The sequence below is a fragment of the Dendrobates tinctorius genome, unplaced genomic scaffold (genome assembly GCF_039654945.1).
Source record: "Dendrobates tinctorius isolate UK_male_01 unplaced genomic scaffold, ASM3965494v1 ptg000036l, whole genome shotgun sequence".
NCBI classification, from domain to species: domain Eukaryota; kingdom Metazoa; phylum Chordata; class Amphibia; order Anura; family Dendrobatidae; genus Dendrobates; species Dendrobates tinctorius.
In genome coordinates, this window is record NW_027361704.1 from 36823989 (window position 1) to 36844377 (window position 20389).

Sequence of the window (20389 nt, forward strand, 5' to 3'; positions counted from 1 at the left end):
ACAGACTTCAGGACACAGTTGGATTCTGTCAGACCCTGTGTATTTTACACCTCAAAGTCACAGGCTGATTCTGGATGGTGTAAAAGAGGTGTATAAAGGACTGGGGAGAAATGGAATCTCTCTGCAGACTTCAGGACACAGTTGGATTCTGTCAGGTCCTGTGAATTTTACACCTCAAAGTAACAGGCTGATTCTGTATGGTGTAAAAGAGGTGTATACAGTACTGGTGAGAAATGGAATCTCTCTACAGACTTCAGGACACAGTTCAATTCTGTCAGGCTCCGTGTATTTTACACCTCCAAGTAACAGGCTGATTCTGGATGGTGTAAAAAGGTGTATAGAGGACTGGGGAGAAATGGAATCGCTACAGACTTCAGGACACAGCTGTAATCTGTCAGGCCCTGTGTATTTTACACCTCAAAGTAACAGGCTGATTCTGGATGGTGTAAAAGATGTGTATAGAGGACTGGGGAGAAATGGAGTCTATCTACAGACATCATGACACAGTTGTATTCTGTCAGGCCCTGTGTATATTACACCTCAAAGTAACAGGCTGATTCTGGATGGTGTAAAAGAGGTGTATAGAGGACTGGGGAGAAATGGAATCTCTCTATAGACTTCAGGACACAGTTGGATTCTGTCAGACCCTGTGTATTTTAAACCTCAAAGTAACAGGCTGATTCTGGATGGTGTAAAAAGGTGTATAGAGGACTGGGGAGAAATGGAATCTCTCTACAGACTTCAGGACAAAGTTGTATTCTGTCAGGCCCTGTGTATTTTACACCTCAAAGTAACAGGCTGATTCTGGATGGTGTAAAAGAGGTGTATAGAGAATTGGGGAGAAATGGAATATCTCTACTGACTTCAGGACACAGTTGTATTCTGTCAGGCCCTGTGTATATTACACCTCAAAGTAACAGGCTGATTCTGGATGGTGTAGAAAAGGTGTATAGAGGACTGGGGAGAAATGGAATCTCTCTACAGACTTCAGGACACAGCTGTAATCTGTCAGGCCCTGTGTATTTTACACCTCAAAGTAACAGGCTGATTCTGGATGGTGTAAAAGATGTGTATATAGGACTGGGGAGAAATGGAGTCTATCTACAGACATCATGACACAGTTGTATTCTGTCAGGCCCTGTGTATATTACACCTCAAAGTAACAGGCTGATTCTGGATGGTGTAAAAGAGGTGTATAGAGGACTGGGGAGAAATGGAATCTCTCTATAGACTTCAGGACACAGATGGATTCTTTCAGACCCTGTGTATTTTACACCTCAAAGTAACAGGCTGATTCTGGATGGTGTAAAAGAGGTGTATAAATGAATGGGGAGAAATGGAATCTCTCTACAGACTTCAGGACACAGTTGGATTCTGTCAGGCTCTATTTATTTTACACCTCAAAGTAACAGGCTGATTCTGGATGGTTTAAAAAAGGTGTATTGAGGAGTCGGGAGAAATGGAATCTCTCTACAGACTTTAGGACACAGTTGTATTCTGTCAGGCCCTGTGTATTTTACACCTCAAAGTAACAGGCTGATTCTGGATGGTTTAAAAAAGGTTTATAGAGGACTTGGGAGAAATGGAATCTCTCTACAGACTTCAGGACACAGTTGGATTCTGTCAGGCCCTGTGAATTTTACACCTCAAAGTAACAGGCTGATTCTGGATGGTGTAAAAGAGGTGTATATAGGACTGGGGAGAAATGGAATCTCTTTACAGACTTCAGGACACAGTTGAATTCTGTCAGGCTCTGTGTATTTTACACCTCAAAGTAACAGGCTGATTCTGGATGGTGTAAAAAAGGTGTATAGAGGACTGGGGAGAAATGGAATCTCTCTACAGACTTCAGGACACAGTTGGATTCTGTCAGGCCCTGTGTATTTTACACCTCAAAGTAACAAGCTGATTCTGGATGGTGTAAAAAAGGTGTATAGAGGACTGGGGAGAAATGGAATCTCTCTACAGACTTCAGGACACAGTTGTATTCTGTCAGGTCCTGTGTATTTTACACCTCAAAGTAACAGGCTGATTCTGGATGGTGTAAAAAGGTGTATAGAGGACTGGGGAGAAATGGAATCTCTCTACAGAGTTCAGGACACGGTTGTATTCTGTCAGACCCTGTGTATTTTACACCTCAAAGTAACAGGCTGATCCTGGATGGTGTAAAAAAGGTGTATAGAGGACTGGGGACAAAATGAATCAATCTACAGACTTCAGGACACAGTTGTATTCTGTCAGGCCCTGTGTATTTTACACCTCAAAGTAACAGGCTGATTATGGATGGTGTAAAAAAGGTTGATAGAGGACTGGGGAGAAATGGAATCTCTCTACAGACTTCAGGACACAGTTGTATTCTGTCAGGTCCTGTGTATTTTACACCTCAAAGTAACAGGCTGATTCTGGATGGTGTAAAAGAGGTGTATATAGGACTGGGGAGAAATGGAATCTCTCTACAGACTTCAGGACACAGTTGTTTTCTGTCAGGCCCTGTGTATTTTACACCTCAAAGTAACAGGCTGATTCTGAATGGTGCAAAAGAGGTGTATAGAGCACTGGGGAGAAATGGAATCTATCTATATACTTCAGGACACAGTTGGATTCTGTTAGACCCTGTGTATTTTACACCTCAAAGTAACAGGCTGATTCTGGATGGTGTAAAAGAGGTGTATAGAGAATTGGGGAGAAATGGAATATCTCTACTGACTTCAGGACACAGTTGTATTCTGTCAGGCCCTGTGTATATTACACCTCAAAGTAACAGGCTGATTCTGGATGGTGTAGAAAAGGTGTATAGAGGACTGGGGAGAAATGGAATCTCTCTACAGACTTCAGGACACAGCTATATTCTGTCAGGCCCTGTGTATTTTACACCTCAAAGTAACAGGCTGATTCTGGATGGTGTAAAAGAGGTGTATAGAGGACTGGGGAGAAATGGAATCTATCTACAGACATCATGACACAGTTGGATTCTGTCAGGCCCTGTCTATTTTACACCTCAAAGTAACAGGCTGATTCTGGATGGTGTAATAGAGGTGTATAGAGAACTGTGGAGAAATGGAATCTCTCTACAGACTTCAGGACACAGTTGTATTCTGTCAGGCCCTTTGTATATTACACCTCAAAGTAACAGGCTGATTCTGGATGGTGTAAAAAGGTGTATATAGGACGGGGGAGAAATGGAATCTCTCTACAGACTTCAGGACACAGTTGTATTCTGTCAGACCCTGTGTATTTTACACCTCAAAGTAACAGGCTGATACTGGATGGTGTAAAAAAGGTGTATAGAGGACTGGGGACAAAATGAATCAATCTACAGACTTCAGGACACAGTTGTATTCTGTCAGTCCCTGTGTATTTTACACCTCAAAGTAACAGGCTGATTATGGATGGTGTAAAAAAGGTTGATAGAGGACTGGGGAGAAATGGAATCTCTCTACAGACTTCAGGACACAGTTGTATTCTGTCAGGTCCTGTGTATTTTACACCTCAAAGTAACAGGCTGATTCTGGATGGTGTAAAAGACGTGTATATAGGACTGGGGAGAAATGGAATCTCTCTACAGACTTCAGGACACAGTTGTTTTCTGTCAGGCCCTGTGTATTTTACACCTCAAAGTAACAGGCTGATTCTGAATGGTGTAAAAGAGGTGTATAGAGGACTGGGGAGAAATGGAATCTATCTATATACTTCAGGACACAGTTGGATTCTGTTAGACCCTGTGTATTTTACACCTCAAAGTAACAGGCTGATTCTGGATGGTGTAAAAGAGGTGTATAGAGGACTGGGGAGAAATGGAATCTCTCTACAGACTTCAGTACACAGTTGTATTGTGTCAGGCCCTGTGTATATTACACCTCCAAGTAACAGGCTGATTTTGAATGGTGTAGAAAAGGTGTATAGAGGACTGGAGAGAAATGGAATATCTCTACAGACTTCAGGACACAGTTGTATTCTGTATGGCCCTGTGTATATTACACCTCAAAGTAACAGGCTGATTCTGGATGGTGTAGAAAAGGTGTATAGAGGACTGGGGTGAAATGGAATCTCTCTACAGACTTAAGAACACAGCTGTATTCTGTCAGGCCCTTTGTATTTTACACCTCAAAGTAACAGGCTGATTCTGGATGGTGTAAAAGAGGTGTATAGAGGACTGGGGAGAAATGGAATCTATCTACAGACATCATGACACAGTTGGATTCTGTCCGGCCCTGTGTATTTTACACCTCAAAGTAGCAGGCTGATTCTGGATGGTGTAAAAGAGGTGTATAGAGAATTGGGGAGAAATGGAATCTCTCTACAGACTTCAGGACACAGTTGGATTCTGTCAGGTCCTGTGAATTTTACACCTCAAAGTAACAGGCTGATTCTGGATGGTGTAAAAAAGGTGTATGGAGGACTGGGGAGAAATGGAATATCTCTACAAACTTCAGGACACAGTTGTATTGTGTCAGGCCCTGTGTATATTACACCTCCAAGTAACAGGCTGATTCTGGATGGTGTAAAAAGGTGAATAGAGGACTGGGGAGAAATGGAATCTCTCTACAGACTTCAGGACACAGTTGAATTCTGTCAGGCCCTGTGTATATTACACCTAAAAGTAACAGGCTGATTCTGGATGGTGTAAAAAAAGGTGTATAGAGAACTGGGGACAAAATGAATCAATCTACAGACTTAAGGACACAGTTGCATTCTGTCAGGCCCTGTGTATTTTACACCTCAAAGTAACAGGCTGATTATGGATGGTGTAAAAAAGGTTTATAGAGGACTGGGGAGAAATGGAATCTCTCTACAGACTTCAGGACACAGTTGTATTCTGTCAGGCCCTGTGTATATTACATCTCAAAGTAACAGGCTGATACTGGATGGTGTAAAAAAGGTGTATAGCGGACTGGGGACAAAATGAATCAATCTACAGACTTCAGGACACATTTGGATTATGTCAAGCCCTGTGTATTTTACACCTCAAAGTAACAGGCTGATTCTGGATGGTGTAAAAGAGGTGTGTAGAGAACTGGGGAGAAATGGAATCTCTGTACAGACTTCAGGACACAGTTGTATTCTGTCAGGCCCAGTGTATATTACACCTCAAAGTAACAGGCTGATTCTGGATGGTGTAAAGAGGTGTATAGAGGACTGGGGAGAAATGGAATCTATCTACAGACATCATGACACAGTTGGATTCTGTCCGGCCCTGTGTATTTTACACCTCAAAGTAGCAGGCTGATTCTGGATGGTGTAAAAGAGGTGTATAGAGAATTGGGGAGAAATGGAATCTCTCTACAGACTTCAGGACACAGTTGTATTCTGTCAGGCCCTGTGTATATTATACCTCAAAGTAACAGGCTGATTCTGGATGGTGTAGAAAAGGTGTATAGAGGACTGGGGAGAAATGGAATCTCTCTACAGACTTCAGGACACATCTGTAATCTGTCAGGACCTGTGGATTTTACACTTCAAAGTAACAGGCTGATTCTGCATGGTGTAAAAAAGGTTTATAGAGGACTCGGGAGAAATGAAATCTCTCTACAGACTTCAGGACACAGTTGGATTCTGTCAGGTCCTGTGAATTTTACACCTCAAAGTAACAGGCTGATTCTGGATGGTGTAAAAAAGGTGTATGGAGGACTGGGGAGAAATGGAATATCTCTACAAACTTCAGGACACAGTTGTATTGTGTCAGGCCCTGTGTATATTACACCTCCAAGTAACAGGCTGATTCTGGATGGTGTAAAAAAGGTGTATAGAGAACTGGGGACAAAATGAATCAATCTACAGACTTAAGGACACAGTTGTATTCTGTCAGGCCCTGTGTATTTTACACCTCAAAGTAACAGGCTGATTATGGATGGTGTAAAAAAGGTTTATAGAGGACTGGGGAGAAATAGAATCTCTCCACAGACTTCAGGACACAGTTGGATTCTGTCAGACCCTGTGTATTTTACACCTCAAAGTCACAGGCTGATTCTGGATGGTGTAAAAGAGGTGTATAAAGGACTGGGGAGAAATGGAATCTCTCTGCAGACTTCAGGACACAGTTGGATTCTGTCAGGTCCTGTGAATTTTACACCTCAAAGTAACAGGCTGATTCTGTATGGTGTAAAAGAGGTGTATACAGTACTGGTGAGAAATGGAATCTCTCTACAGACTTCAGGACACAGTTCAATTCTGTCAGGCTCTGTGTATTTTACACCTCCAAGTAACAGGCTGATTCTGGATGGTGTAAAAAGGTGTATAGAGGACTGGGGAGAAATGGAATCTCTCTTCAGACTTCAGGACACAGTTGAATTCTGTCAGGCCCTGTGTATATTACACCTAAAAGTAACAGGCTGATTCTGGATGGTGTAAAAAAGGTGTATAGAGAACTGGGGACAAAATGAATCAATCTACAGACTTAAGGACACAGTTGTATTCTGTCAGGCCCTGTGTATTTTACACCTCAAAGTAACAGGCTGATTATGGATGGTGTAAAAAAGGTTTATAGAGGACTGGGGAGAAATGGAATCTCTCTACAGACTTCAGGACACAGCTGTATTCTGTCAGGCCCCGTGTATTTTACACCTCAAAGTAGCAAGCTGATTCTGGATGGTGTAAAAAGGTTTATAGAGGACTGGGGAGAAATGGAATCTCTCTATAGACTTCAGGACACAGTTGGATTCTGTCAGACCCTGTGTATTTTACACCTCAAAGTCACAGGCTGATTCTGGATGGTGTAAAAGAGGTGTATAAAGGACTGGGGAGAAATGGAATCTCTCTACATACTTCAGGACACAGTTGGATTCTGTCAGGTCCTCTGAATTTTACACCTCAAAATAACAGGATGATTCTGTATGGTGTAAAAGAGGTGTATACAGTACTGGTGAGAAATGGAATCTCTCTACAGTCTTCAGGACACAGTTCAATTCTGTCAGGCTCTGTGTATTTTACACCTCCAAGTAACAGGCTGATTCTGGATGGTGTAAAAAGGTGTATAGAGGACTGGGGAGAAATGGAATCTCTCTTCAGACTTCAGGAAACAGTTGAATTCTGTCTGGCCCTGTGTATATTACACCTCAAAGTAACAGGCTGATACTGGATGGTGTAAAAAAGGTGTATAGCGGACTGGGGACAAAATGAATCAATCTACAGACTTCAGGACACAGTTGGATTATGTCAGGCCCTGTGTATTTTACACCTCAAAGTAACAGGCTGATTCTGGATGGTGTAAAAGAGGTGTATAGAGAACTGGGGAGAAATGGAATCTCTCTACAGACTTCAGGACACAGTTGTATTCTGTCAGGCCCTGTGTATATTACACCTCAAAGTAACAGGCTGATTCTGGATGGTGTAAAAAAGGTGTATAGACGACTGGGGAGAAATGGAATCTCTCTACAGACTTCAGGACACAGCTGTATTCTGTCAGGCCCTGTGTATTTTACACCTCAAAGTACCTGGCTGATTCTGGATGGTGTAAAAGAGGTGTATAGAAGAATGGGGAGAAATGGAATCTCTCTATAGACTTCAGGACACAGTTGGATTCTGTCAGACCCTGTGTATTTTACACCTCAAAGTCACAGGCTGATTCTGGATGGTGTAAAAGAGGTGTATAAAGGACTGGGGAGAAATGGAATCTCTCTACAGACTTCAGGACACAGTTGGATTCTGTCAGGTCCTGTGAATTTTACACCTCAAAGTAACAGGCTGATTCTGTATGGTGTAAAAGAGGTGTATACAGTACTGGTGAGAAATGGAATCTCTCTACAGACTTCAGGACACAGTTCAATTCTGTCAGGCTCTGTGTATTTTACACCTCCAAGTAACAGGCTGATTCTGGATGGTGTAAAAAGGTTTATAGAGGACTGGGGAGAAATGGAATCTCTCTACAGATTTCAGGACACAGTTGTTTTCTGTCAGGCCCTGTGTATTTTACACCTCAAAGTAACAGGCTGATTCTGAATGGTGTAAAAGAGGTGTATAGAGGACTGGGGAGAAATGGAATCTATCTATAGACTTCAGGACACAGTTGGATTCTGTCAGACCCTGTGTATTTTAAACCTCAAAGTAACAGGCTGATTCTGGATGGTGTAAAAGAGGTGTATAGAGGACTGGGGAGAAATGGAATCTCTCTACAGACTTCAGGACAAAGTTGTATTCTGTCAGGCCCTGTGTATTTTACACCTCAAAGTAACAGGCTGATTCTGGATGGTGTAGAAAAGGTGTATAGAGGACTGGGGAGAAATGGAATCTCTCTACAGACTTCAGGACACAGCTGTAATCTGTCAGGCCCTGTGTATTTTACACCTCAAAGTAACAGGCTGATTCTGGATGGTATAAAAGATGTGTATAGAGGACTGGGGAGAAATGGAGTCTATCTACAGACATCATGACACAGTTGTATTCTGTCAGGCCCTGTGTATATTACACCTCAAAGTAACAGGCTGATTCTGGATGGTGTAAAAGAGGTGTATAGAGGACTGGGGAGAAATGGAATCTCTCTATAGACTTCAGGACACAGATGGATTCTTTCAGACCCTGTGTATTTTACACCTCAAAGTAACAGGCTGATTCTGGATGGTGTAAAAGAGGTGTATAAATGACTGGGGAGAAATGGAATCTCTCTACAGACTTCAGGACACAGTTGGATTCTGTCAGGCTCTATTTATTTTACACCTCAAAGTAACAGGCTGATTCTGGATGGTTTAAAAAAGGTTTACAGAGGACTTGGGAGAAATGGAATCTCTCTACAGACTTCAGGACACAGTTGGATTCTGTCAGGCCCTGTGAATTTTACACCTCAAAGTAACAGGCTGATTCTGGATGGTGTAAAAGAGGTGTATATAGGACTGGGGAGAAATGAAATCTCTTTACAGACTTCAGGACACAGTTGAATTCTGTCAGGCTCTGTGTATTTTACACCTCAAAGTAACAGGCTGATTCTGGATGGTGTAAAAAAGGTGTATAGAGGACTGGGGAGAAATGGAATCTCTCTACAGACTTCAGGACACAGTAGGATTCTGTCAGACCCTGTGTATTTTACACCTCAAAGTCACAGGCTGATTCTGGATGGTTTAAAAGAGGTGTATAAAGGACTGGGGAGAAATGGAATCTCTCTACAGACTTCAGGACACAGTTGGATTCTGTCAGGTCCTGTGAATTTTACACCTCAAAGTAACAGGCTGATTCTGTATGGTGTAAAAGAGGTGTATACAGTACTGGTGAGAAATGGAATCTCTCTACAGACTTCAGGACACAGTTCAATTCTGTCAGGCTCTGTGTATTTTACACCTCCAAGTAACAGGCTGATTCTGGATGGTGTAAAAAGGTGTATAGAGGACTGGGGAGAAATGGAATCTCTCTACAGAGTTCAGGACACGGTTGTATTCTGTCAGACCCTGTGTATTTTACACCTCAAAGTAACAGGCTGATCCTGGATGGTGTAAAAAAGGTGTATAGAGGACTGGGGACAAAATGAATCAATCTACAGACTTCAGGACACAGTTGTATTCTGTCAGGCCCTGTGTATTTTACACCTCAAAGTAACAGGCTGATTATGGATGGTGTAAAAAAGGTTGATAGAGGACTGGGGAGAAATGGAATCTCTCTACAGACTTCAGGACACAGTTGTATTCTGTCAGGTCCTGTGTATTTTACACCTCAAAGTAACAGGCTGATTCTGGATGGTGTAAAAGAGGTGTATATAGGACTGGGGAGAAATGGAATCTCTCTACAGACTTCAGGACACAGTTGTTTTCTGTCAGGCCCTGTGTATTTTACACCTCAAAGTAACAGGCTGATTCTGAATGGTGTAAAAGAGGTGTATAGAGGACTGGGGAGAAATGGAATCTATCTATATACTTCAGGACACAGTTGGATTCTGTTAGACCCTGTGTATTTTACACCTCAAAGTAACAGGCTGATTCTGGATGGTGTAAAAGAGGTGTATAGAGGACTGGGGAGAAATGGAATCTCTCTACTGACTTCAGGACACAGTTGTATTCTGTCAGGCCCTGTGTATTTTACACCTCAAAGTAACAGGCTGATTCTGGATGGTGTAAAAGAGGTGTATAGAGAATTGGGGAGAAATGGAATATCTCTACTGACTTCAGGACACAGTTGTATTCTGTCAGGCCCTGTGTATATTACACCTCAAAGTAACAGGCTGATTCTGGATGGTGTAGAAAAGGTGTATAGAGGACTGGGGAGAAATGGAATCTCTCTACAGACTTCAGGACACAGCTATATTCTGTCAGACCCTGTGTATTTTACACCTCAAAGTAACAGGCTGATTCTGGATGGTGTAAAAGAGGTGTATAGAGGACTGGGGAGAAATGGAATCTATCTACAGACTTCATGACACAGTTGGATTCTGTCAGGCCCTGTGTATTTTACACCTCAAAGTAACAGGCTGATTCTGGATGGTGTAATAGAGGTGTATAGAGAACTGGGGAGAAATGGAATCTCTCTACAGAGTTCAGGACACAGTTGTATTCTGTCAGGCCCTGTGTATATTACACCTCAAAGTAGCAGGCTGATTCTGGATGGTGTAAAAAAGGTGTATAGAGGACTGGGGAGAAATGGAATCTCTCTACAGACTTCAGGACACAGCTGTATTCTGTCAGGCCCTGTGTATTTTACACCTCAAAGTAACAGGCTGAATCTGGATGGTGTAAAAGAGGTGTATAGAGGACTGGGAGAAATGGAATCTATCTACAGATATCATGACACAGTTGTATTCTGTCAGGCGCTGTGTATATTACAACTCAAAGTACCTGGCTGATTCTGGATGGTGTAAAAGAGGTGTATAGAGGACTGGGGAGAAATGGAATCTCTCTATAGACTTCAGGACACAGTTGTATTCTGTCAGACCCTGTGTATTTTACACCTCAAAGTCACAGGCTGATTCTGGATGGTGTAAAAGAGGTGTATAAAGGACTGGGGAGAAATGGAATCTCTCTACAGACTTCAGGACACAGTTGGATTCTGTCAGGTCCTGTGAATTTTACACCTCAAAGTAACAGGCTGATTCTGTATGGTGTAAAAGAGGTGTATACAGTACTGGTGAGAAATGGAATCTCTCTACAGACTTCAGGACACAGTTCAATTCTGTCAGGCTCTGTGTATTTTACACCTCCAAGTAACACCCTGATTCTGGATGGTGTAAAAAGGTTTATAGAGGACTGGGGAGAAATGGAATCTCTCTACAGATTTCAGGACACAGTTGTTTTCTGTCAGGCCCTGTGTATTTTACACCTCAAAGTAACAGGCTGATTCTGAATGGTGTAAAAGAGGTGTATAGAGGACTGGGGAGAAATGGAATCTATCTATAGACTTCAGGACACAGTTGGATTCTGTCAGACCCTGTGTATTTTAAACCTCAAAGTAACAGGCTGATTCTGGATGGTGTAAAAGAGGTGTATAGAGGACTGGGGAGAAATGGAATCTCTCTACAGACTTCAGGACAAAGTTGTATTCTGTCAGGCCCTGTGTATTTTACACCTCAAAGTAACAGGCTGATTCTGGATGGTGTAAAAGAGGTGTATAGAGAATTGGGGAGAAATGGAATCTCTCTACAGACTTCAGGACACAGTTGAATTCTGTCAGGCCCTGTGTATATTACACCTCAAAGTAACAGGCTTATTCTGGATGGTGTAGAAAAGGTGTATAGAGGACTGGGGAGAAATGGAATCTCTCTACAGACTTCAGGACACAGCTATATTCTGTCAGGCCCTGTGTATTTTACACCTCAAAGTAACAGGCTGATTCTGGATGGTGTAAAAGAGGTGTATAGAGGACTGGGGAGAAATGGAATCTATCTACAGACATCATGACACAGAGAAAACGCATGAAGGGTTGCCGTCACGTGGCGGGATGGCTTCTACATTATTTTGATCAAAATTATGTTAACTAAATACCCTTATTATTACTATTATTACTACCTTCATGCAATTTTTGCAATATATTTTTTCACTTTTTTATTCCAGGATATTTGTTTTGTGTTTTGCTTTTGGTTTTCTCTGTGTAAAGGTCATGTGTTCATATGCAATTACATTTTGCATGCACATTAATTTACTTTTTCTGCTCAGACCCAGTTTCTCATTTGTTTCATTGTGCATTCTGTGCATATAAGGGTGTGACCACCCTGTTTCTGAGTTGGAAAATCCATCCTGTCTGGCCTATACTATTACTGGTGGTTCAGTCCCTCTGTCCTTGTTCACATTTACGTCATTTGACAAGTGGAAAGGTTTTAAATACAAGAGTTAGGACTGTCCCACAAGGGTTGCCGTGACGTGGCGGGATGGCTTCTACATTATTTTGATCAAAATTATGTTAACTAAATACCCTTATTATTACTATTATTACTACCCTCATGCAATTTTTGCAATATATTTTTTCACTTTTTTATTCCAGGATATTTGTTTTGTGTTTTGCTTTTGGTTTTCTCTGTGTAAAGGTCATGTGTTCATATGCAATTACATTTTGCATGCACATTAATTTACTTTTTCTGCTTAGACCCAGTTTTTCATTTGTTTCATTGTGCATTCTGTGCATATAAGGGTGTGACCACCCTGTTTCTGAGTTGGAAAATCCATCCTGTCTGGCCTATACTATTACTGGTGGTTCAGTCCCTCTGTCCTTGTTCACATTTACGTCATTTGACAAGTGGAAAGGTTTTAAATACAAGAGTTAGGACTGTCCCACAAGGGTTGCCGTGACGTGGCGGGATGGCTTCTACATTATTTTGATCAAAATTATGTTAACTAAATACCCTTATTATTACTATTATTACTACCTTCATGCAATTTTTGCAATATATTTTTTCACTTTTTTATTCCAGGATATTTGTTTTGTGTTTTGCTTTTGGTTTTCTCTGTGTAAAGGTCATGTGTTCATATGCAATTACATTTTGCATGCACATTAATTTACTTTTTCTGCTCAGACCCAGTTTCTCATTTGACATCATGACACAGTTGGATTCTGTCAGGCCCTGTGTATTTTACATCTCAAAGTAACAGGCTGATTCTGGATGGTGTAATAGAGGTGTATAGAGAACTGGGGAGAAATGGAATCTCTCTACAGACTTCAGGACACAGTTGTATTCTGTCAGGCCCTGTGTATATTACACATCAAACTAACAGGCTGATTCTGGATAGTGTAGAAAAGGTGTATAGAGGACTGGGGAGAAATGAATTCTCTCTACAGACTTCAGGACACAGCTGTATTCTGTCAGGCCCTGTGTATTTTACACCTCAAAGTAACAGGCTGAATCTGGATGGTGTAAAAGAGGTGTATAGAGGAATGGGGAGAAGTGGAATCTATCTACAGACATCATGACACAGATGTATTCTTTCAGGCCCTGTGTATATTACAACTCAAAGTAACAGGCTGATTCTGGATGGTGTAAAAGAGGTGTATAGAAGAATGGGGAGAAATGGAATCTCTCTATAGACTTCAGGACACAGATGGATTCTTTCAGACCATTTGTATTTTACACATTAAAGTAACAGGCTGATTCTGGATGGTGTAAAAGAGGTGTATAAATGACTGGGGAGAAATGGAATCTCTCTACAGACTTCAGGACACAGTTGGATTCTGTCAGTCTCTATTTATTTTACTCCTCAAAGTAACAGGCTGATTCTGGATGGTGTAAAAAAGGTGTATAGAGGAGTCGGGAGAAATGTAATCTCTCTACAGACTTCAGGACACAGTTGTATTCTGTCAGGCCCTGTGTATTTTACACCTCAAAGTAACAGGCTGATTCTGGATGGTGTAAAAGAGGTGTATATAGGACTGGGGAGAAATTGAATCTCTTTACAGACTTCAGGACACAGTTTAATTCTGTCAGGCTCTGTGTATTTTACACTTCAAAGTAACAGGCTGATACTGGATGGTGTAAAAAAAAAAGGTGTATAGAGGACTGGGGACAAAATGAATCAATCTACAGACTTCAGGACACAGTTGTATTCTGTCAGGCCCTGTGTATTTTACACCTCTAAGTAACAAGCTGTTTATGGATGGTGTAAAAAAGGTTTATAGAGGACTGGGGAGAAATGGAATCTCTCTACAGACTTCAGGACACAGTTGTATTCTGTCAGGTCCTGTGTATTTTACACCTCAAAGTAACAGGCTGATTCTGGATGGTGTAAAAAGGTGTATAGAGGACTGGGGAGAAATGGAATCTCTCTACAGACTTCAGGACACGGTTGTATTCTGTCAGGCCCTGTGTATTTTACACCTCAAAGTAACAGGCTGATTCTGGATGGTTTAAAAAAGGTGTATTGAGGAGTCGGGAGAAATGGAATCTCTCTACAGACTTTAGGACACAGTTGTATTCTGTCAGGCCCTGTGTATTTTACACATCAAAGTAACAGGCTGATTCTGGATGGTTTAAAAAAGGTTTATAGAGGACTTGGGAGAAATGGAATCTCTCTACAGACTTCAGGACACAGTTGGATTCTGTCAGGCCCTGTGAATTTTACACCTCAAAGTAACAGGCTGATTCTGGATGGTGTAAAAGAGGTGTATATAGGACTGGGGAGAAATGGAATCTCTTTACAGACTTCAGGACACAGTTGAATTCTGTCAGGCTCTGTGTATTTTACACCTCAAAGTAACAGGCTGATTCTGGATGGTGTAAAAAAGGTGTATAGAGGACTGGGGAGAAATGGAATCTCTCTACAGACTTCAGGACACAGTTGGATTCTGTCAGGCCCTGTGTATTTTACACCTCAAAGTAACAGGCTGATTCTGGATGGTGTAAAAAAGGTGTATAGAGGACTGGGGAGAAATGGAATCTCTCTACAGACTTCAGGACACAGTTGTATTCTGTCAGGTCCTGTGTATTTTACACCTCAAAGTAACAGGCTGATTCTGGATGGTGTAAAAAGGAGTATAGAGGACTGGGGAGAAATGGAATCTCTCTACAGAGTTCAGGACACGGTTGTATTCTGTCAGACCCTGTGTATTTTACACCTCAAAGTAACAGGCTGATACTGGATGGTGTAAAAAAGGTGTATAGAGGACTGGGGACAAAATGAATCAATCTACAGACTTCAGGACACAGTTGTATTCTGTCAGGCCCTGTGTATTTTACACCTCAAAGTAACAGGCTGATTATGGATGGTGTAAAAAAGGTTGATAGAGGACTGGGGAGAAATGGAATCTCTCTACAGACTTCAGGACACAGTTGTATTCTGTCAGGTCCTGTGTATTTTACACCTCAAAGTAACAGGCTGATTCTGGATGGTGTAAAAGAGGTGTATATAGGACTGGGGAGAAATGGAATCTCTCTACAGACTTCAGGACACAGTTGTTTTCTGTCAGGCCCTGTGTATTTTACACCTCAAAGTAACAGGCTGATTCTGAATGGTGTAAAAGAGGTGTATAGAGGACTGGGGAGAAATGGAATCTATCTATATACTTCAGGACACAGTTGGATTCTGTTAGACCCTGTGTATTTTACACCTCAAAGTAACAGGCTGATTCTGGATGGTGTAAAAGAGGTGTATAGAGGACTGGGGAGAAATGGAATCTCTCTACAGACTTCAGTACACAGTTGTATTGTGTCAGGCCCTGTGTATATTACACCTCCAAGTAACAGGCTGATTTTGGATGGTGTAGAAAAGGTGTATAGAGGACTGGGGAGAAATGGAATATCTCTACAGACTTCAGGACACAGTTGTATTCTGTCAGGTCCTGTGTATTTTACACCTCAAAGTAACAGGCTGATTCTGGATGGTGTAAAAGAGGTGTATATAGGACTGGGGAGAAATGGAATCTCTCTACAGACTTCAGGACACAGTTGTTTTCTGTCAGGCCCTGTGTATTTTACACCTCAAAGTAACAGGCTGATTCTGAATGGTGTAAAAGAGGTGTATAGAGGACTGGGGAGAAATGGAATCTATCTATAGACTTCAGGACACAGTTGGATTCTGTCAGGCCCTGTGTATATTACAACTCAAAGTACCTGGCTGATTATGGATGGTGTATAAGAGGTGTATAGAGGACTGGGGAGAAATGGAATCTCTCTATAGACTTCAGGACACAGTTGGATTCTGTCAGGCCCTGTGAATTTTATCCCTCAAAGTAACAGGCTGATTCTGGTTGGTGTAAAAGAGGTGTATATAGGACTGGGGAGAAATGGAATCTCTTTACAGACTTCAGGACACAGTTGAATTCTGTCAGGCTCTGTGTATTTTACACCTCAAAGTAACAGGCTGATTCTGGATGGTGTAAAAAAGGTGTATGGAGGACTGGGGAGAAATGGAATCTCTCTACAGACTTCAGGACACAGTTGTATTGTGTCAGGCCCTGTGTATATTACACCTCCAAGTAACAGGCAGATTCTGGATGGTGTAGAAAAGCTGTATAGAGGACAGGGGAGAAAGGGAATCTCTCTACAGACTTCAGGACACAGCTGTAATCTGTCAGGCCCTGTGCATTTTACACCTCAAAGTAACAGGCTGATTCTGGATGGTGTAAAAGATGTGTATAGAGGACTGGGGAGAAATGGAATCTATCTACAGACATCATGACACAGTTGTATTCTGTCATGCCCTGTGTATTTTACACCTCAAAGTAACAGGCTGATTATGGATGGTGTAAAAAAGGTTTATAGAGGACTGGGGAGAAATGGAATCTCTCTACAGACTTCAGGACACAGTTGTATTCTGTCAGGCCCTGTGTATTTTACACCTCAAAGTAACAAGCTGATTCTGGATGGTGTAGAAAGGTTTATAGAGGACTGGGGAGAAATGGAATCTCTCTACAGACTTCAAGACACAGTTGTTTTCTGTCTAGGCCCTGTGTATTTTACACCTCAAAGTAACAGGCTGATTCTGAAAGGTGTAAAAGAGGTGTATAGAGGACTGGGGAGAAATGGAATCTATCTATTGACTTCAGGACACAGTTGGATTCTGTCAGGCCCTGTGTATTTTACACCTCAAAGTAACAGGCTGATTCTGGATGGTGTAAAAGAGGTGTATAGAGAACTGGGGAGAAATGGAATCTCTCTACAGACTTCAGGACACAGTTGTATTCTTTCAGGCCCTGTGTATATTACACCTCAAAGTAACAGGCTGATTCTGGATGGTGTAAAAAAGGTGTATAGAGGACTGGGGAGAAATGGAATCTCTCTACAGACTTCAGTACACAGCTGTATTCTGTCAGGCCCTGTGTATTTTACATCTCAAAGTACCAGGCTGAATCTGGATGGTGTAAAAGAGGTGTATAGAGGACTGGGGAGAAATGGAATCTATCTACAGACATCATGACACAGTTGTATTCTGTCAGGCCCTGTGTATATTACAACTCAAAGTACCTGGCTGATTCTGGATGGTGTAAAAGAGGTGTATAGAGGACTGGGGAGAAATGGAATCTCTCTATAGACTTCAGGACACAGTTGGATTCTGTCATACCCTGTGTATTTTACACCTCAAAGTCACAGGCTGATTCTGGATGGTGTAAAAGAGGTGTATAAAGGACTGGGGAGAAATGGAATCTCTCTACAGACTTCAGGACACAGTTGGATTCTGTCAGGTCCTGTGAATTTTACACCTCAAAGTAACAGGCTGATTCTGTATGGTGTAAAAGAGGTGTATACAGTACTGGTGAGAAATGGAATCTCTCTACAGACTTCAGGACACAGTTCAATTCTGTCAGGCTCTGTGTATTTTACACCTCCAAGTAACAGGCTGATTCTGGATGGTGTAAAAAGGTGTATAGAGGACTGGGGAGAAATGGAATCTCTCTTCAGACTTCAGGACACAGTTGAATTCTGTCAGGCCCTGTGTATATTACACCTCAAAGTAACAGGCTGATACTGGATGGTGTAAAAAAGGTGTATAGCGGACTGGGGACAAAATGAATCAATCTACAGACTTCAGGACACAGTTGGATTATGTCAGGACCTGTGTATTTTACACCTCAAAGTAACAGGCTGATTCTGGATGGTGTAAAAGAGGTGTATAGAGGACTGGGGAGAAATGGAATCTATCTACAGACATCATGACACAGTTGCATTCTGTCAGGCCCTGTGTATATTACAACTCAAAGTACCTGGCTGATTCTGGATGGTGTTAAAGAGGTGTATAGAGGACTGGGGAGAAATGGAATCTCTCTACAGACTTCAGGACACAGTTCAATTCTGTCAGGCTCTGTGTATTTTACACCTCCAAGTAACAGGCTGATTCTGGATGGTGTAAAAAGGTGTATAGAGAACTGGGGAGAAATGGAATCTCTCTACAGACTTCAGGACACAGTTGTATTCTGTCAGGCCCTGTGTATATTACACCTCAAAGTAACAGGCTGATTCTGGATGGTGTAAAAAAGGTGTATATAGGACTGGGGAGAAATGGAATCTCTCTACAGACTTCAGGACACACCTGTATTCTGTCAGGTCCTGTGTATTTTACACCTCAAAGTAACAGGCTGAATCTGGATGGTGTAAAAGAGGTGTATAGAGGACTGGGGAGAAATGGAATCTATCTACAGACATCATGACTCAGTTGTATTCTGTCAGGCCCTGTGTATATTACAACTCAAAGTACCTGGCTGATTCTGGATGGTGTAAAAGAGGTGTATAGAGGACTGGGGAGAAATGGAATCTCTCAATAGACTTCAGGACAAAGTTGGATTCTGTCAGACCCTGTGTATTTTACATCTCAAAGTAACAGGCTGATTCTGGATGGTGTAAAAGAGGTGTACAAAGGACTGGGGAGAAATGGAATCTCTACAGACTTCAGGACACAGTTGGATTCTGTCAGGTCCTGTGAATTTTACACCTCAAAGTAACAGGCTGATTCTGTATGGTGTAAAAGAGGTGTATACAGTACTGGTGAGAAATGGAATCTCTCTACAGACTTCAGGACACAGTTGAATTCTGTCAGGCTCTGTGTATTTTACACCTCCAAGTAACAGGCTGATTCTGGATGGTGTAAAAAGGTGTATAGAGGACTGGGGAGAAATGGAATCTCTCTACAGACTTCAGGACACAGTTGAATTCTGTCAGGCCCTGTGTATATTACACCTCAACGTAACAGGCTGATACTGGATGGTGTAAAAAAAGGACTATAGAGGACTGGGGACAAAATGAATCAATCTACAGACTTCAGGACACAGTTGTATTCTGTCAGGTCCTGTGTATTTTACACCTCAAAGTAACAGGCTGATTATGGATGGTGCAAAAGAGGTGTATAGAGAACTGGGGAGAAATGGAATCTCTCTACAAACTTCAGGACACGGTTGTATTCTGTCAGGCCCTGTGTATATTACACCTCAAAGTAACAGGCTGATTCTGGATGGTGTAAAAAAGGTGTATAGAGAACTGGGGAGAAATGACATCTCTCTACAGACTTCAGGAGACAGCTGTATTCTGTCAGGCCCTGTGTATTTTACACCTCAAAGTAACAGGCTGAATCTGGATGGTGTAAAAGAGGTGTATAGAGGACTGGGGAGAAATGGAATCTATCTACAGACATCATGACACAGTTGTATTCTGTCAGGCCCCGTGTATATTACAACTCAAAGTACCTGGTTTATTCTGGATGGTGTAAAAGAGGTGTATAGAGGACTGGGGAGAAATGGAATCTCTCTATAGACTTCAGGACACAGTTGGATTCTGTCAGGTCCTGTGAATTTTACATCTCAAAGTAACAGGCTGATTCTGGATGGTGCAAAAAAGGTGTATATAGGACTGGGGAGAAATGGAATCTCTCTGCAGACTTCAGGACACAGTTGGATTCTGTCAGGCCCTGTGTATTTTACACCTCAAAGTAACAGGCAGATTCTGGATGGTGTAAAAAAGGTGTATGGAGGACTGGGGAGTAATGGAATCTCTCTACAGACTTCAGGACACAGTTGTATTGTGTCAGGCCCTGTGTATATTACACCTCCAAGTAACAGGCTGATTTTGGATGGTGTAGAAAAGGTGTATAGAGGACTGGGGAGAAATGGAATATCTCTACAGACTTCAGGACACAGTTGTATTCTGTATGGCCATGTGTATATTACACCTCAAAGTAACAGGCTGATTCTGGATGGTGTAGAAAAGGTGTATAGAGGACTGGGGTGAAATGGAATCTATCTACAGATTTAAGGACACAGCTGTATTCTGTCAGGCCCTGTGTATTTTACACCTCAAAGTAACAGGCTGATTCTGGATGGTGTAAAAGAGGTGTATAGAGGACTGGGGAGAAATGGAATCTATCTACAGACATCATGACACAGTTGGATTCTGTCCGGCCCTGTGTATTTTACACCTCAAAGTAGCAGGCTGATTCTGGATGGTGTAAAAGAGGTGTATAGAGAATTGGGGAGAAATGGAATCTCTCTACAGACTTCAGGACACAGTTGTATTCTGTCAGGCCCTGTGTATATTACACATCAAAGTAACAGGCTGATTCTGTATGGTGTA